Source organism: Trachinotus anak, unplaced genomic scaffold, assembly GCF_046630095.1.
Source record: "Trachinotus anak isolate AG129_WGS33_773 ecotype Australia unplaced genomic scaffold, CSIRO_AGI_Tana_v1 ptg000019l, whole genome shotgun sequence".
Taxonomy (NCBI): Eukaryota; Metazoa; Chordata; class Actinopteri; order Carangiformes; family Carangidae; genus Trachinotus; species Trachinotus anak.
Window position 1 is genome coordinate 5,500,104 of NW_027273870.1, and position 4,426 is coordinate 5,504,529.

Below are 4,426 nucleotides of genomic sequence, written 5' to 3' on the forward strand. Positions count from 1 at the left end.
GCGACACCTAATGGCCAAACGATGGTACCGAGATCCATCCATAATGAATATACAGCGTCACTACAGGTTTTACATACGTGTAATTCACCAATCCTGTGAAATGTTTTGAAAAAGTCACCTGTACCTGTTAATAAAGTAGAAGCAGATTTTACAAGGCAGGCATCAGTAGGGTAAAAAAAAATGGCTTGCTATGTTTTTCATGTCTGTTAAAATGCAGCAAAATGATGCAAAGTAGACAGATGCTCTGCTCAGGCTGCCTTACCCATTATGAATTTAATGATTTGTTTGAATGTGTTTTTTCCCTTTATGGTAGGAGGCTTTAATAGAGAGAGCTCTGATAGTGTAACTGGGAGTTCTCTTGAAATTGGAAAGAGGACTCTGTAGAGCTGTTAAATACACTGGCAGCGCTTCGTTATCTCCCGTGTTATAACTGCTGAGAATGTCATGAAAACATCAACGCATCCTCCATCAGTATCACAGCATCAAAAGCATACGAGTCAATGGCAATAATACAGTCAACCCTTCAAGTGGTGGCATACAGCAAAGCATGGTGTGTATCTGCCTCCTGTGGTCTGCCTCATCACCAGAACAAACAGAGATTATCTGCATGTTCAGATGCTGCAATATTGATGTGTTGACTTTGCTGATTAACGTGTGTACACACTCTCCACCTTGACATGGTTTGCTGTTGGGGTCTAAGAACAGTGTTATTACGCTGCTTCACTGGAGATGGAACCCACTGAGGTCCGGTTTCAAGTCTTCACATGAATTTAAATGTGCTCAGGCCTCAGAGAGCATTTACAGTGTGCACTAGATCATTATGATTGAACACATTCGAATGCATTTATCGGTTGTGTTCACATGACTTACTGTATTGCTGAAACGCTGCATGACTTTGCAGCCACATGAATCAGAACCAGGCGTGATTTTCCACTTCATCCTGTGCAGCTCCACACTATGTAACTTGATATATGATGAATAATTATTCTAAATGTCTGAATAATAAATACAGCTGTCTAAACCAGTGTTTGCATTTCTCTCTCTAGCTGATGAAGACTTACAGCAGCGCCGAGCCTCCTGCTCCACTGACAAATCATATGATGATCTTTGGATGGTTGATTACATTTACATATTCAGCACAGCAGCCAAGTGTTTTCCTCTCTTCCCCTACTGTAGTACCCATTACACTACACTGATACCAGTGATGCAGAGGTAAATCAATTCTGCTGAAGTTGGAGAGTTTGTCCTTTACAGATAAATCTGGTCAGAGGCTGAGCAGTAGCATTTTAAACCTCTTGTTGTATTAAAAACAAAAATTCCATTAAACAAACAGTGAAATCTTCTATGTGGTCATTTTTTGAAACAGCTAGCCGAGCTCTGCATAAATATAACAAAATCTGCTCCCAGCACCTTTAAAACTCAGTCATTGACACATTAACACATTTGACCTCATTCGTTTGAACCACAACTTGTGGTTTTTGCACCTCGACTTTTGTATGAATTAAACAAAGAAAATAAAAGATGTTAAGTAGTGTGCATTAGAGCTATTTTGTTCATTTGGACAGAGCCAAGCAAGCTGTTCCTCTGTTTCCAGTCTAAGCTAAGCTAAACTAAGATATGCTAAGCTGAGATAAGCAAGGAGGTGGTCTCAATTTCCCATTTAACTTTCAACAAGACGGTGAATGTGCATATTTTCCAAAATGTCTAACTCTTCCAAGCAGTACTCCAGCGATTTAGTACACTTCCATTAAGTCTGAATTAGTTCTGCCACCTGTCGCAACCAGTTTGGTGCTGAAAACTTCAGGCTCTGGTTATCTTCAAATGTAAATCATGAGGAAATTTCTCTTCTGTCTGGCTCTGCCAGTCATTGCATATCATATGTTGTCACAAGAGGATGTGCAACACTCAGTGAGTAATGCCTAGAGGAAGGAAAGAGGGAGTCAAGATGAAAAAGTCTAGACGTTATGTTTGCCATAAGGCAATTCAATAGCATCTCCTATTAGTCTCTCGCTTCCTGGTAAGAACCCACTGCTTTAAAACTTAATGCTCGAGTTTGTGTTGCAAGTTTTGTGTTGTTAATATTAGGTCTCAAAGTTCAGTCCGTCATCAGGGTTATCTCAGATTGCTATACCACCACATAGTGGACTTTACAGGTTTTGTGTCCCTTTCACACAGAGGAGAAGAGGCAAAATATCAGCTCTTCTTACTTTATTTAAGTTGAAATCATGTAGGCATTCTTGCTTGCAGTTTTTTCCCCTTCACACTTGTCCAGAGGCTCTATAAATTTACTTTGCTCATCCCTTGAAAGCTTTTCATACCAGGAAGTTCACAGATTTTTCTTGAACAAGTCAATGAACTGATACCTGCTTGCTCATAAATAATTCTCCACTGCTCCTCTTGCTTTCGGCACTTAATTTGCAAACATGACCCACCGCAGAGCATCAGGCTGTATGAGGGTGTAGCTGTGTGGAGCGTGTGGGCAGTCTTCCACGTGGATGTTTTGTTCCGATCATCTTGGAAACAGCATTTTGAAGGAGAGCTGTCACATAAGAGAACTTACTGTACGGCCCTGTCAGGAAAAAAACCCATTGAAAAAGAAAACAACAGTTTTAGGTGATGGTTCTTGTGCACAAATCAGATCATCAGAGCAGGAGATCACAATATATAATAGACCTGTCATGCTATGTGCTTGTTTTCATTTCTTTTATTAAAAATGTGTATTAGCTGCCATGCTGTTGTCACAATGTACTCACAGCTTTGCCCCCTTGTTGCATGAAGGTATCTGAATATATCACACTTTCACTGCAATGTAGAAAATTTTGAAATCCTGACTGATGACACACTTTAATATATATATATATATATATATATATATATATATATATATATATATATATTTGTGGCTGAAACCCCTCCTGTAGTGTAGTTTACTGTTTGCAGGTGGAAATATTCTGTCCAGCGAACTGTAAGTGAAGGTAAACCTGCTGTTATTTATTTTCTCCACTAGATGGTGATATTATGTATCTGCTATTAAGTTGCACCCACTCTCTTGTTTTCTATTAGTCTCTCTCTAAAGTTGAGAATGAGTTAATTCCCAGTGAGCTGATTGCTCCATGCAAGCCACCTATTCCCAGTGGATGCCAATCAGATATTCATACATGGATGATAAGAATGCATAATGAACTCAGGTTCATCACCTCTTCTTTTGTGTGGTGATATCTTGTATTATCTCACTGTTTTTCTGTGGAGGACCATAGATGTGTCTGGCCTGTTATCTTGTGCACAACAGCAAAGGGTTGACCTTTCTGCTGAATGTCATGGTGGGACACACAGTCAATGGCTTTACTAGATTAGTGGGGATCGAAATATGCTCACAGACACACATCTTAACAAGGTACCACCTTCCCTTTTCATTTATTTTGATCCAAAGGGCCACCCGGTGTGTGCTCCCCGCATACATCTCACCTACTCTACATCTGCTCTCTGTCCTAAATTACTTTCCTCTTTTTTGTTTCCTCTACGTTTATCCTTTAATCCCACATCTTCTTCTCTACTGTTGCTACATCTCTCTCAACCCCCGCCACACACACACACACACATACCACCGTCCGCTTCATCTCCCACAACTCTTGAAACATATTACTATATGAAATGGGGCCAAAGCGTCCTCCAGTCTCCGGCGGGTGAGGTGCGAGTGTGTTCAGGAGTGTGCAGACGCATGTGTAAGTGTAAGTGTGTGTATGTGTTGGGGGGGGGGGGGTTCTGTGTAAGTGGGTCACCTTACTGGAGCATCCAGCGCCCAGCCACCATGTCAGTACATGGCCCCACACAAACACAGACGTACACACACATTTAACCCACTCTCCATCCATGATCCTTGTTTTTTCTGCTCGGGCTACTGTTTTTGGCAGGAAATGTAAAATTTACTCAGTCTCTCTCTCTCTCTCCTTCCTTTAAGCTCTCCAGAGGGCCAGACTTTACTCTCATTCTTCGGGGGAAAAGGAAGGAGGAAAAAAAAAATCCCTCCGTCCCGCTTTCCTTTCATGTCTCTCCCTCCCTCCCCTCTGTTTCTTGTCCCTGCCTCACTCTTGACCTGCAGGATGACTCCCACAGTGCTCTTTTGGCATGTTTGAATTTTTAAAGAGCCCATGAGGTCTAAGGAGTCAGGTATATACTTCCCCTCTCTCTGCCTCCCCCACACTTGCTGCTGTTATGTGTGTTTCTGTGTGTGTCTGTGTGTGTGTCTGAACATTTTTCTATATGACTTCCAGTCATTTTGGTTGCTCAGTCATGCAATGTTTTGCACGTGTATACACTTCTGTGACCTTCCAGATATTGTGTAACACTGGGAGCTGTGTGTTATAAAAAGGCAAAAGCACTCTGATCTTTAACTTGACACCTTCTCTGGAAGGGAAAGCAGGGGCAC